At 34.0% G+C, this 15,725-nt stretch overlaps 1 long non-coding RNA gene across 1 annotated transcript; it reads right to left on the reverse strand.

Moving 5' to 3' along the window:
- Positions 1 to 4,575: 4,575 nt before the first annotated feature.
- LOC120071375 (uncharacterized) lies at positions 4,576 to 6,897 on the reverse strand. The gene is made up of 4 exons (XR_005480231.2): positions 6,332 to 6,897; positions 6,153 to 6,217; positions 5,515 to 5,564; positions 4,576 to 4,636 (listed from the first exon to the last, which is right to left on the reverse strand). It is a non-coding gene; the product is annotated as an uncharacterized LOC120071375 (long non-coding RNA).
- Between the last annotated feature and the right edge of the window lie 8,828 nt (positions 6,898 to 15,725).

A 15,725-nucleotide genomic window follows, 5' to 3' on the forward strand; every position in this document is an offset into this window, starting at 1 on the left:
GATCCGACGGCGACAAGGGAAATGGTCGATGACAGATCTGGGTCTGGCAAAGCGTGAAGAGGTGATAGCTGATCGGGTCTGGGCTGGCGAGGCACGAGGGAGCGGCGGCTGGACGGATTGGACGAACGGCGAGCTAGGCTGAGGGCTTGAAATGATGGGTTTCCGGCAGAGGAGCGGTAGGCGAAAGAAAACGACACCCTCAGCTGGGCGACGCGGCCGCGAATGGAGGAGAAAATTGGCTGGGTGTGCGGCGGTGACTTCGGATCTCAGCAAGGATGGAGGCGCGGTGGCGGTCTGATGAGGTAGTGAGAGGAAACGCAACGTTCGTGGGAGGAAAGAAGAAGGAAAATTGGGGGGGGGTGTTGCCGTGCGAGGAAGAAGAAGGAGAAGGGTTGGTAAGTTTTTTAAAAATAATAATAATAATAATAAATATAATAACTAAAAAGGAAAGTATAATTATAATTAATTTCTTTCTATTTCGAAAGGAAATTAATTCCTGCCACAACTTTCACATTGAAATTCAAAATTGAATAACTTTCCGCCAAAACTTAAATTCCCGCATTTATACTTGAGATCCAAAATTCCAAAAATGCCCTCCGACTAAGCAATTATTGAATTTCCAAATAATAACGTAATTGAAATTACATTATTATATAAAAATGTGCGGGGTGTTACACCATCTCTTTGCATGTTCATCAAATATATATAAAGAAGATTGGAGTTGTTGGAGAAGAGATGATACAGAATTTTAAGAGAAAATTTTCAGAAGAAGAGACTGTCTTCTTCAGTTGGGCTGCTATGAGTTTTTCTTGTTTCTTCACATCTTCAAGCTGTTCTTGAGTCCTACAACTCTACCTAAAGCTCCAAGAGCATAGTAGGGAAGGCTTTGAGGTGGTTCACGTTGATATCAAGTGAAGACAGCAGCTGAATAGACGATTTCTTGGAGAGTTCATCAAAGGTATGTTTTGAAAACCCACTTTTTGAGAAGAGCATGCTTTAGTTTTTGCTAAAATTAATGAATTACAATGCTTATGGATCCTTGATACTTCCACTGCATGTTGTTTAACTCTTTTAGTTTTGGTATGTGTTTTGCAGGAATCAGGTGGAAACTGCGACACATTATGTGGGAGTGTCCGATTACTAGAGATGTCTGACCTAGGTTTATCTTAACTAATGTTGATGTGCTTTAAGATCATAGACCTCAATGGAATTATCAAGAATTTTGGCACTGGATTTTTTATCGTATGACTTTTATGGACCTAGATAAGGTGGTGATCATTACGTGGCAGATTTAGGAAGCTAGGAGCAAAATGGTGTTCTAGAGGCAACAGGCTGATACAGAGTTTATTTATTGAATGAATGATATATCATACAATGAAGATTACAGAATCGATAAGCACTTAAACTATATTTAATTGGAGTCTTAAGCATGTTGTTCATATGATATTCATAAGAGAGTTTGAAACACATATTACCTTTGAAGATTTCTCCACGAATTCAGCTAAAAAATACCAAGATAGAGCTTGAATCACCGAGAGGACTACCACCAAGATCTTTTCTATTATGCTCAAGCTGGAACGTGTGTTGGAAACACTTAAATCAAGTTGAATTGATGAAGAACAAGTGAAGGAGGCATGTAGAGTTTTCAGGTTATCACTTCAGCAAGTATAACCCTGAATTCCTTAATGTTCTTCATGCATGGAGCTTCTATATATAAGAAGAGTTCATGCAAATATATAGGGTTGAATGAAGAACAGCTCCAACTTGAAGATTATTAAATCTAGAAAATGGAATTTGGTGATTATCCAACAAATCTATTAGTGGGTTTTTCCCTTGAAATGATTTCAAAAAATCATTTTATGTAAATTGATTTTATAAAATTAATTCAAAATAATTAATTTAAATAAAACTAATTTTAATTTATTTTTAGTAATATTAATTTAATATCTAAATATTAAATTAATAATATATTAATATCACTAATGAATCAATATTATAATTAAATCATAATTTAAATATTAATTGATTTTCTAATTTCATTTAATTTCAATTAAATTAAATGTTTATAATTGTATCATATACAATCAATCGAAAACCCTAAAAATTGAATTTGAACATTTCAAATTCATAACCCTAATTTCATACATCAATACTCGATTTGTTATTCAAATTTAATGAGCTAGTAGAGGGACCTAATGGACCTACAGATCATGAGCACCAACGATCTGTAATTAATTCATTAAAACTCTTTAATCGAATTAATTACTATTCGTTAACTATCAAGACACACCACTATAGCTCGATATTTGCACTCTCCTTACTATAGATATATTTTTGTCTATATAAACCATAATCAGTAAGTCGGTTCTTCACAGGTCGTTCATAATTACTGTTTTACCCCTATAAATACATCTCGTTCCTTAAGTTCCCATTGACCCTCTAATGAACAATTCGATTCATAATACTACTTATGAATCATGTCATTCTCTATCATGAGAAGGCGAGGTCCCAATTGTTCAAGACTTAGAATCAGCACTTAAGAGAACAACCTATCTGCTAACCCTAAAAATGGGTAGGAGTGAATTCCATCTTGCAGAGCTATGTCCCCAGCTATCCATCCGGTCTTATCCCCAAAATGGTAGGCTTATTGAGCAGTGTTGTTGGACTACTCTCACCCATGTAGATCAAAGGATAATCCCGAATAATAGAAGTTCATAGCTAGCTCAGGATTAAGATTGAGTTATCTTAGGTTACTTTAAATATGAAATAGTCAGTTTTAACAGTAAACGGTCGTTATAAAGAAATGTGACTATTTCGTGGTCTAGTCTATATGCAAACTCATTGCATATGATGCCCCTACTCACATGTCTCTACATGAATGATATGTGGATCACATCATTTGTATTATCTATACAAAATGGGCCGTATCCAATAGTGTTACCAGGATGAGATATCCAATTTCATCCATATACTTATAGACCATTTAGGCTATATACTATTAACTTGATCCTATTTATGTCACCACATAAAGTTAAAGTATTCATACTATAACCATTGATATGTTTATTGGATTTTCAGATTTTCATAATATAATGCAAAATCAACAATTTTATTGAGTGAGATACTCAATAATATTTTATTGATAAATAGAACATTTAACATAAAATTTACAAACTGCGAGTTCTAGGACATTCCCAATATTTATGATGTCGTAGCTAAACATATCCCCTGTAAAGGTATGATGTTCAATGATAGTTTTCGAAAATTGTCTGTCAATTGAGCTTTAAATGACAACAAATAATTGTCACTAATGAATTACTGACAATGATAAATTGTCATCGTCAAGTTTAATATGACATGTTACCATTGTAATCAATTGACTCAAAATTGACTCATTTATGTAGGATTTTAGGTAATGATCACAATTATAAAATGTCAAAAAGGAATATATAGTGACATTTTTCCTTGCCAAGAATAAATGGACCATGACAATTTTCAGGGTCATTGAAATCTGAATCAGAATGAATTTTGTATTTCAACCAACTGTATGTGTCTTTCCATATAACAAACATTGTGTATCAAGTAACATGAATCGGGTATCAAGTAACGTGCATAGAGTATTGAGTAACGTGCATCAAGTATTGTTTAAAATGCATCGTGTATTGAATATTGCAATTTCAATTAATGTTGATCGAGTATTGTTGAGTAATCGTGTAACTCGGATCGAGTAACGAGTAACATGTAACATGGATCGAGTATCAAGTATTTATCAGAATGCTTACTTTACTTTACAGAATGAACAAAACACAGAGTAATAAACAATCTAAATCAACATATTTTATACATTATTTGACATCGATTGTGTCTGGGTCCCCTGAGTCGTGGTCTTTGCCCGTTTGTTGCATTTGGACGTATCAAGGGGTTTATTGCACTTTTGTCTATTATGTCTCGATTGGCCACACCATCCACATTTCTTTAATGTGACATGTTCTCCAACAGACAGTATCCTATTTACCCTTCGTCTACCAATCCGTACCACTATTTTCGATGGGAGTATTTTTACCTCGGTATACCCCAATGACCTTTTTCATTCGGATACATGACCAAGTGGGTTTATTGATTCTGCATATGCTAGTACTAGAGAATCAACACTATATAATCTACTACATCGAGTAAACAGATTGATGTTGCGCTTTCTAACTGCAGTAATAGCATGTGAACACATGAGCTCCAAACATTGAAATTGTATGTGTCACACCCCGTTCCAGATTTCCCTTCTAACCTAGAACGAAGCATGAAGACGTTAAATATCACTTCTCTCCATGACATCTAATGTCCCAACTCTTAACGTATCCTGTACTTAAGATCATACCCAGACATCCAAACCCATTTTCAAAAATAATCTATGTTCGTTGACAGAGTTTAGGAATTTGATTCAGTTTAAATCACAATACTGTTTAAAGAGATTTACAGACCAACAATAAGGATTATTTTGAACAAAACCTCTCATGATATGTGACTCACAAGTTCTAGCTGTTCTGGAATATTCTCAAATACATGCATAAACAATACAACAGATGTTTAATAACACTAATGACGTTTGACGGCTCAGCAGGCACCAGGAACTTGTCACTACCTAGGGGTGGGAAAAAACATAAAACATGGAAAGCATGAGCTAAAGCCTAGTGAGTGGTAGTTTAATATAAATATAAGCTATCGCTTTCTAAATCATCAATAGAGTTTATCAAATCATTCAGTTAACCATTGAACAAAGTATAAAAGATTCAACAGCATCTCAAACACATGCTGGTAAAAATAGTGGCATGATCAACTCTTATAAGCACATTATAAAGCATTCAGCCGTTATAAGAAAACCATACCAACTCTATACCCAAATACTTGTTTACAACGGCGGGTTACTCTGGAAAAAGAATGCCCCCTGCTGTGTAAACCAAATCACAAGGTCATACATGCACGCAGAGATGCCTCAAGGCTAAACATAAATATACACCATAGGCCTATGTTACTCTGGACTTCCCGGTATACTCTGGTCACATCTGACCCCGGTGGTAGCCCACTGATAGCCTAGGTGGTACTACAGGCGCAAGTTCCTCTGGACTTCCGGTATACTCTGGCCACATCTGACCCCGGTAGCCCCCTGATCGCCTGAGCGATGCTACTGAAACACATTCAAGTAGCACGGGAAAATAACCATCTCTCGGGTACAAGAATTAGTAGTTTGAAACCACTTTCACAAACATTCAGCATTTTTAAATTCAACATCAAGAGATTTTCATATAAAACAATACAAGTCACAATTGTGTAAACTCTGGTTCCAAACTACATTTTGATAAATCAAGATCATATAAAACCATCAAGAGTTTAGAATCACGATTTAAACATTTTTGAAATATCAATCAAGTAAAACAGATCATGCCATCACATTTCATAAATCATAACATACTATAATATATTTAGTTTCTATATCAAAACATTCGAAAGTAAACCACTCACAGTTAATCGGCTCCTCCTCATAATTTCGGTTTCTCCATCTTCCGTTTATCCTGAAATTATATTGATAATCCTCTAGTTATCCTTCACATGACCATAATCCAATTATTTGACAAGTATAACCAATTTCATTTAAACTTTTGCCAAATCCCTAATTTGATCCAAGGTAGAGTTTGCTTTGTAATTTGGTCATTCAATTGCTCTAAAATTAGCTCTAGACCTTAAAATTAATCTTCAATAAGAATTAATTCTATTCCAATTTTCTTCAATTTTTCTCATTAACCTTAATTAGGGCTTACCTCAAATTAACCCCTTAATCAACTTCATAGTTGACTTAAGATCCCAATTTTTTCAAATTTAAGGTTTAAGGTATCATAACAATACCAATTGGATCCCTAATTATGCTTGAGAACACCTTAATTAACCTTAAAATTGATTTTCTAGCTTTTAATGACGGACAATATATGACGGACAAAAGTCAACAGGAAAGCCAACTCTTTCTTCCACCTCCAGCCTAGAAATTTCCAGATTTGACCTCTGTTTCTCCGGTGAACGTTTCAGACTTAAATTCATCATTTTTCGGCCATTTAAAGCTTAATTAGCCTATACAAACCTTTTACCCATCCTCTTAATTAACTTACCTCAAAGTTTGGACGTCCGAATTGGCCTAGAACTCCCGGAATCTACCAAACTCTCCACGGTACCCCTGTTTTTCAGGCGAGAAAAAGCAGAATTTTTAGAACTTAAAATCACAAACTCCAGCCAATAACGATCAAATAAAAAACCATAGAAGTCTAGAAGGACCTTATAAGTAACTTACCTTTAAATTTGGAGCTTCGAATTAGCCTCTAACTCCACGAATTTGCTAAAAACCCGAGCATCCTCTGTTTTCCCGATAACTCTAGCGCCACTGTTTTTCTTCGTTTTCCTTACTTCGTCGGCCAAATTTCTTCAAATAAAGCCTCCCAAGAGCTTATTCTTTACTTCCTCTTTAAGTTTCTTTGATTTTACCCAATTTCCTTCACAAGAACGACCCTAATTCGAACACAACTTTTTTCCTCTTCTTCGGTCAGCCAAACTCAAAACAATTTGAAATTCCCTTTTTCTCTTCGTTTTCCAGCTTCAATTTCTAGTTTAACTCGTGCCCAGATGATTAATCCTTAACCTCAAAGCCATCCAATGAGAAATTTCAATAGAAAGCACCTTAATTTTTCCAAAATATCTCAAATTCTCGTTTTTCCTCTTCCTCTTAGTTTTCCTATTAATTCACCAATTTTCAGTCAAAATTAGCCGTAACGTCCTCTAAAAAAAATGTTAATAAACCTCTTAACTTACTAACCTCAAAATTTCAGCTTCAAATTCGATTTCTACGGCTCGAAAACTTCAAAAAACTGAATCCTACTCAGACTGTCCGAAATTCAGTCTTTAACTCGACTTTTCTCTTAAATTTCCTTTGATTTTCAGCTATCTTTTTCCAATAAGTCTTTAACAAGCCAAATTTACTTTTAAAACTCATAAATTACCAAAATTTCACCACATTTCAAGATGTTGACTTTTTTTTTTACTTTGACTTTGACCATTTGACATTTGACTTTTACAATGGACTTTGACCTATCTCAGGCATGTCAAATTCATCATTGAATTTACTTTACATGCTTAACTAGGTTCCTTACCTCAAATTATTCCTCTAATCCTTATTTCCTCTTCCTAAATGAAATAAACGTCAATCCAAATATTTTTATTTTTAATTATAAATCTTAACAAGAGATCCACATCAAACTTTATCTCAAGACCTCGAGTTCAATCTCAACTATGTGCTTCCTAATATCCCAAGAAAGAGTAGAAGAAGAGAGGGTTTACAGTATGCAACTATATTCTTGAGTGCTGAGGCTAACAATACTATTTAATCCACCATCCTTGACATAAAACCTATAAGAATGGATTGGATTTACTCGGTATTGCCTAGCTTTGTCCCACCCTCAACCCATTATTTCCTTTGCATACTTTGAATGTATCGATGTACTATCAAACCATATTGTTTTGCTCATGAAACCACCCTTGAAGTAGACCTCTTATGTATTCTAGCAACAAAGTTATTGGCAACGCTCTTACTTCTTTGGTAATAGCATGGAAGCATTAGACTCTATTGCTAGTCATGTTATCATATTGATTCTCGGACTGGTACACCGTGCCCATTGTTGAACATCAACATCCTCTAAATATCTAGTAAGGGAACTGTTGTTGTAGTTCACTATTTGGCCCCAATAGCGCTTGAACTCTGATTCCCGATACACTCTGCAAGCATCGTGAAACAATTTTCTAATGGACTCGTCCTTGAAGTATTTATCCACATTACATTTCAAATGGAAGGTACAAAGTCTGTAGTAAGAATTGGAGAATATGACATCAACAACATTAGTTATACTCTATCTACGGTCCAAGATGAATACAAGGTTAGGGCATTATTTAATTGCTGTTAAGGTTCGTCATGAATCACTTCAGGGCTCGGTCATTCTCACCATCAATAATTGCATATGTCAGTGTATATAGTTGGTTATTACTGTCCATTGCAACACCAACTAATATTGTTCCCTTGTACTTACTCTTTAGATGAGTATCATCTATATGATGGAATGTATAAGCATGCAACGGAAGCAAACAAAATCAATAAGCAGTCTAATTGCATTTAATTTGAGTTCTAAAGCATGCAAAATCAAATTTTCCAGAAGAGGGTTTTCAAGAACATCATACCTTTGAAGAATCTTCCAAATCCAAGCTGCTCATCACGAATTCTCAGCTACAAGTCTTCAATGAACCACCAAGAGATCTTCTCTACTATTCTCAGCCTTGAATTTGAGTGGTGGAACTCAAGATTGAAGTGAATTTGATAGGAATTGGACTGGGTATGAAGTAGGAAAAAAATTTCTGCAAAAAATCTCTATTTTCAGCAGTCTTGAATTTTCCATTAACTCAAAATGGATCCTTTATATTTCTTATCCATGCAGCCACTTGAAGAATTCAACTGAAGCCACTTCAATTTGAACCTAGAAGTGGGCTAGGTGTTGACATTTTGATAAAACACATCAAACATCCAAAGAAATTGGATTTTTCCACTAAGTCCAATTTCTTTATTTAATTCAATTTAAAATTAAATTGAATTAAAAATCAATTTCCAAAATTGATTTAATTTAAATAATTAATTAACTAAATTTAATTAATTAATAATTTAATATTAAATATTAAATTAATTTAACACCTAATTTTAAACATGAATTCTATTCATGTACTCAATATTTGAATATTATAAACTCTCCAATTTCATTTAATTTCGATAAATTAAACGTTTAATTATACCGAATATAATTATACAAACCCTAATTGAAATTTGAATACTTCAAATTGAAAATCCTAAATTCAATTTGAAAATTTCAAACTAAAATTCAATTTGAACAGTTCAAATTGAAATCATTTCAAATTTACTCAATTTACTAATTCAAGGTGTTCATGTTTTACGAGCTAGTAGATGGACCTTACAAACCTACAGAGCATGAGCTCCAATGATTTGAGATTAATTGGCTAAAACTCTTTAGACCGAATTCATCGATATTCGTTAACTATCGAGTCACACCACGATAGCTCGATAGTTACACTCTTTTCATTGTAGATATATTTATGTCCACTTGATTTAACCATAATTAGTAAATCGACCCTTTTACAGGTTGTTCGTAATAACGGCTGGGTCAAATGTTGTTTTACCCCCAAAATTACATCTTGCTCCTTAAATTCTACTGATCCTCTAATGAACAATTGGTTTGTGATCAAATCACTAAACTGGACCCCTCTCAGGCTAATGAGAGAGTGGGGCCCCTTGTTCAATACCTAGATTCAGCACTTAAGAGAATAACCTTCCTTCTATCCCTAAATCGGGTAGACGTGAATTCCATCTTGCACCCTATATCCCTAGCTATCTACCCGGTCTTACCCCTAAAATGAGAGGCTTATTGAGCCGACGCTGTTGAGCCAACCCTCACCTGTGCAAATCTAAGGATAATCCCAAATACACAGGAGTTCATAGTTAGCTTAGGATTAAGATCGAGTTACCTAGGTCATCTAAGTGAAATAGTTAGTTTTAAACAGTAAACAACGTTATAAAGTAGGAGTGACTTGTTTCTTGTTCCGATCTTATGCAAACTCATTGCACAGGACGCCCTTACTCCTCATGTCAATACATGAACGAATCAGGATCACTTCGTTTGTAGCACTTTACAACAAATTATAACAACTATAGAGTGGGCCACATCCGATAGTGTTACCAGAATAAGGAACACAACCTTATTGAATAAATATTTTTGGCTATTTACTCGAACTTGATCCATCTTTATATCTCCACATAAAGTTCAATTTTATTGGATTTAGTCTTTACAAGTGCAATTTACAAATTCAATAACAACTTTATTGAATAAATGTTGAATAACATTCTTATTGATAATAGAAAATGTTTAACTTTATAAACTGCAAGTTTTAGGACATATAACCGAACACTACAATGATCGCAGGTCAACAACTCTTAAAACCTCTTAAACTCGCACCTAGTGCCATGAACATGTATTTGAAATATTGTAATTCTTCAAGCTCAATCTCAAATACAGTTTTAGGATTTTCTATCTTTAAAGCCTCATCATATGCATGCAAGACGACATATGATTTCTCTTGCGTCCCCCTTGCAAGAGCAAAAACAGTTTCTCTTGCATGTCATGCCTTATCATAATTAATATTGACACCGTACTGATGCCGCATATCCTCAATAATATGGTGTGGTTTGTCCCCCCAACCAACACCAAACTTGTCCTTGATTAAGTGTCAATAACGAACGCACTGGCTTGCCTGTGGTCATGATTCAATACTTCAATCGAGCATGTGTGGTTGGGTGTGTATGTTGTGATCTTGAAAATATCACATTCGTCCATTTTAATTACTCGAACGACCCATTTACAAGTCAGGTGTATACATTGTACACTATACAATTTTTTGTTCGATTTTTTAACCAGCAGCTCAAAGTTGTTTTTAATGGCTAACATTGCTAACCTCATCTTCACATCATTCTTGCTGAAGAAAATTTGACCTACTTCAATGGTATCCACCAATTCTACATAAGACTATAGTTGCATGATCAAGTCCCACATTTTGGCGTTACTACTACATGGTACATTACGCGGATTTTGGTGAGGCACATTCTCAACAAAATAGCCAAAATCATTTGGCAGAATCGGTGTTGGTTGTTCTTCATTCACAACGAAAGGACCAATCCCTAAAACAACCTAGGTTGGTTGTTCTTCATTTACAATAGAAGGGTTACTCCCTCTAAAACAACTAGGGTTTGTTGTTCTTCATTCCTAGCCTCCTAAGAAGCATAAACACAGATATAGATACAAGAAGAGAGTGAAAACTTGAAAAAAATCTAATAACGTTGAGTGGTGATTGAGTGATTAGAGAAGATAGTAGGAAAGAAGTAGAAGATAAAGATTGAAGAATGAAGTTGAGGATGAAGGGGGGTGTGAATCATGATTTAGATAGTGAGTGAGGAGAGAAGAATGAAGATTTAATTACGTTTCAGAATTTTTTTTTTTAACTTTTTATGTTTTTATCATTTTAAATTTATTTTCTTTTAGATTGCTCAATTTAAGTGGACTTTTATGTTTGGGAGTGATTTTGAGATGGTTAAAATCACATTTGTCATTTTCAAAATCACCGTGAAACATGTTTAATCCTTCAAAACTAATTTTGATGACATGAAAATTACATTTAAAAGTGTAAAATTGAAAATTAAATTAATTTTGAATAATTAAAAGTATGTTTTCGAATGATTTTATAAATGAAAAAAGTAATTTTGATGATTTTAAAATCATTCCCAAACACGCACTTAAATAAAAAGGGTTGTGGATTGGACTTTTTAAATGGTTAGGCTTAAATTTGAAAAACAAAATTACCCTAGCGTATCCCCTTCATGTATCTGAAAGCAGATACACATATCTAAAAATTAAAAAAAATTAAAAAATTGGATAAACATGTACCTGCTACGTATCTGGATGTATCCGTATCTGATACTGATTCTCTACACAATTAGAAGTATCTATGCTTCCTAGCCAGCCTTTCCCTTCTATACCATCACATTCTCATTTACACATGTTCCAACCTCTTCTACTATCACATTTGGATGCAATACGTTCGCTATATTAACATTGATATTTTTGTTTTCCAGTGAGACACCCGATGGACAAACATCATGCTCATTGACATCCGCTCCACACATGGGTTGGTCTTCTCTCACTATGTAATCAAATGTTGCCCACGATGAATTTCTTGAATTTCCTCAATACTTACAAATACCTAAGATCTAGTACAGTCGTACTCCGAGAGAAGAAATTGGACATCGACATCGTCCATTAAGCATACTGGAGGAGAATCAATATCCATCTTATATGCCAACCTCATTATAATCTTGAACTCTGTCGAACTAACTTGCATGATCTCATATACTAGATTTACCAGCTCATTATACGTCAATATGCTCAGAACCAATAAACCCTTCCAACGACCTCCAATATAGCGTTCTTTTGTGTGTTCCATGTACCACCATAACATATGAATATATACTTCTCCATCCTTCAAGAAAAACAATACAGAAAGTGAGCAGTTAAGAAAATAGGTTGCTATTAACTACTCGCTCCATGATACTCAATACTCGACGCTCGTCACTGGATACTCGGTACTCTCAACTTGATGCTTACTATTTCATAGCTTTCTCTCCCCTTATTCTCGCTCCACTGGGAGATACTCGCATGTCTCAGTACACACTCACAAACTCACATTCACTCTTTCTATTTCCCACGTTTGTATGTCATGCACAACGTTAGAAAAGTAAAAAAACATGAGGAAAAAATGAGGAAAAAAACTAGCATATTTACTTACTTGAGGTGTGAGACAAGATAGTGAAATGATCTGATTACCTTTATAACTTGATTTCTGTCAATAAGATCAGGTTTTTTGAAGCGGGTTTTCTGGAGGGAAAGTGAGCTCGATTTTCTCTTTTGTGTTTCAGTTCTGTTTGTTCTTAGTTAATAAAAAAAATGACTTCACTTTTCAAGAAATTGATTTGAAAGAATCATGAGAATTGTCAGGAAATTCCCTAATTTGTGTATATTTATACATGAGCATTAACTACATATTAGGTCCCTAATGACACAAGTAATTCAAAATGATTGAGTATAAAGTAATTTAGTATTGAGTATGATGTGGCATGATCAAGTATGATGGATCGTACATTGTGCATCGGGGTATCGAGTGACAGTGCATTGAGGATCAAGTGGTGAGCAATCTAGGATCAAGTTCCTTGGTAGCGGCAGGCACGCGGGGTGCATCTCAGAGGCAAATCAGTAAAATCACACGTGGATGACGCAAGTAGAAGGCCTCTTTCCATTAATTTTTCAATTGGTCATTTTTTATTTGGTCTTCCCAAATGAAGCCGTTCCATACAAAAAACCCAAAATACAGCAACAAGTTGAGTTTATTTCTTCTTTATCTCTCCGTCATTCTTCATAACTAGTTTGGACAACCCCTTTTAACCTCGGTCAAATGAGGCTGAACATCAACTTGACCTTGATTTGAAGAGACTGACCTTCACCTCAGCCTCAGTTGGAAGAGGCCGACCTATCCCCATTTTAGCCTTGGCTAGAAGAGGCCAACTTACATCTCAACCTCGATCCCCACCTCAACCTTAACCATTTGAGATCAAGAAGCCCAATCTGTCATACAGGGCATGTCCAGTACGCTTGCAATCTAGTGTATCCATGATGTGTCTGATTCAATTTATTGAATAATCTGATCCCATAAGCAAATAGGAAGAGACCCATGCCAAACATTAGTATATTGTTATAAATCCCAGAGAGTTAACTTGAATCATACATTAAAACTAGTCCACATTCGTTCTCCCTTCAAATGAATTTACTGTTAATGTCATGTTCATTTTTCCTATCTAAATTTTGACATCAACAGTTTTACGAACTACAATAATTTTAAATTAAACTTAAATCAAAAGTTTGAAGGTGTAAGAATGTAATAACTTCTATAGTTTAAGTACATGTGTTTTTTATATATTTTTTTCATTTTAGGGGGCGCTTGGTGCCCGATAAAAGCAAAGAGTTGAGTTGAGTTGGTAATTATTATCTGGAGAGTTGAATTGTCTAGAAAGTTACATTGTTTGTGTTTGGTGTGTAGAGTTTAGTTGAGTTGGTAATTATTATCTGTGTTTGGGGATAGATTCAACTATACACATATTTTCCTAACTCTTCTTAGATAAAAACAAAAAAAACTTCGAATTCTTTTTCATTCTCAAAATATAACAAATTCTCTACAAAGTATTTATATATAGAATACAAAATTTTGAATTCAATTTTTAAACACTCAAATAGAAGTGATTATTCCAATAAAAAACCCAACTTTATCATTAATTACCGTAAAATTAAAAAGAACTAAAAGGATTAGTGCCATCAAATGAAATTATTGGTATTGTTTTAGATAGAAAGAGTGACACTTAAATGTTAATCTTAAAAAAATCAAAATCTTACAATTTAAATCATAAAACCTACTATTAGATAGTCTTTTTTGACCAATTTATGGAATATGGATTTACCTTTTTCTAAAACCGGTAAAATGATTTTCGAAATATTGATGTCTATTTTTCTACTATTATGTTGCATCAGTGTACAAATTATCTTTTTTTAAAAAAAAAAAAAAAAAAAATTTGAGCTATAATTTTAAATTCCACTATTTCATTAGAATTATGTAATATTCGAAAACATTAAGGGATAAGTTGTTTAAAACATATCGTTAAACTTTTGTTTAGTGAAACAATATCATTGGAGTTAGTCACTAGAGTTGTCGTCGGAGATGGTTAGTGGAGCCTAGAGTTCTTCGTCGAAGTTGGTCGTGCGTGTTGGGATTGGTGTCCTGAATCTCTTGTGTTCTCATAGTTTGTAAACATTGTATAAACAAATTGTTATTTTATAAGCATACACTCAATCCAATAAACTAAAATCCTAGGTTATTTTATGCAATTTAAACAAGTATGTAGAGATATATAGGTGGATCTTGTTTAAATAATAACCTAAATGGTCTGTAGTAGATGGATAAGGTTGACCTTATCCATGGTGACACTATAGATACAACTCATTTTGTAGATATTACAAGTGTTTAAAGTGCTACAAATGATTTGATCTTGATCATTTATGTGGAGACATGTGAATGAGTGTATCCTATACAAAGAGTTTGTATAAGACTGGACCATGAAATAATTAATTTCATTATATAACACTATTAATAATAAAGACTTACATTTCACTAGGATGACCATAGGTGATATGACTTGAATCTTGAGTGAGTTGTGAACTCCTGCTTATGAAAGTTGTCCTTTGATTTGTATGGATGAGAGTGGCCAAAGTACCAACTTAATATACCTACTATTTTGGGGATTCGTCTGATTGGGAGCTGAGAACACAACTACACAAGACGAAATTTGCATCTTCCCTGATGTTGGGGTAAGTAAATAAATTGTTCTCTTAAGGGTTGATTCCAGGGCTTGAACAATGTGGCCACACCCTCTCCTGGCCCAAGAGGGACTTAGTCATAGTTGGACTATGATTTATTGTTTATTAGAAGAATCAATGGTATTTAAGAAGTTAGATGTAACTATAAGGGCAAAACGGTAATTTGACCCATTTGTACTTACGAGCAATTTGTAAAGGGTCATTGCACTGTTGATTGGTTATATCCAATGAACACAGGAATATATCTGTAGTGCGAAGAGTGCAACTATCGGTCTTTAGTGGAGTGACCAATAGTTAATGGATGTTGGGTAATTTAATTAAAGAGTTTAATTAATTATCCAAGTAAGTTTCTATTTACAGGTCCATGAGGTCCTCTCTGTAACTCAACAAGGATTAAATTGAGAATTAATTTTGGATTAATTTTGGATTAATTTGAATTATTCAAATTAATTGAGAAATTAATTACATGTGATATAATTAATTAAATGAATTAATTATACGTGATATAATTAATTAAATGAATTAATTTTACATGATATAACTAATATAATATATTTAATACATTATAATATAAAGTATTTTGAGAGGAATTTGAGTATGATTCAAATATTA

Source organism: Benincasa hispida, chromosome 1, assembly GCF_027475165.1.
Source record: "Benincasa hispida cultivar pf3 chromosome 1, pf3_genome.v1.1, whole genome shotgun sequence".
Lineage (NCBI taxonomy): Eukaryota > Viridiplantae > Streptophyta > Magnoliopsida > Cucurbitales > Cucurbitaceae > Benincasa > Benincasa hispida.